The sequence below is a fragment of the Triticum aestivum genome, chromosome 3A (assembly GCF_018294505.1).
Source record: "Triticum aestivum cultivar Chinese Spring chromosome 3A, IWGSC CS RefSeq v2.1, whole genome shotgun sequence".
In the NCBI taxonomy this organism is placed as follows: Eukaryota; Viridiplantae; Streptophyta; class Magnoliopsida; order Poales; family Poaceae; genus Triticum; species Triticum aestivum.
Genome location: NC_057800.1, coordinates 694,512,943 through 694,513,182, shown reverse-complemented (window position 1 = coordinate 694,513,182; position 240 = coordinate 694,512,943).

The window sequence follows — 240 nt, the reverse complement described above, 5'->3', positions numbered from 1 at the left end:
TTTCTTCTCTTCTTCTTCTTCTTCTTCTTCTTCTTCTTCTTCTTCTTCTTCTTCTTCTTCTTCTTCTTCTTCTTCTTCTTCTTCTTCTTCTTCTTCTTCTTCTTCTTCTTCTTCTTCTTCTTCTTCTTCTTCTTCTTCTTCTTCTTCTTCTTCTTCTTCTTCTTCTTCTTCTTCTTCTTCTTCTTCTTCTTCTTCTTCTTCTTCTTCTTCTTCTTCTTCTTCTTCTTCTTCTTCTTCTTC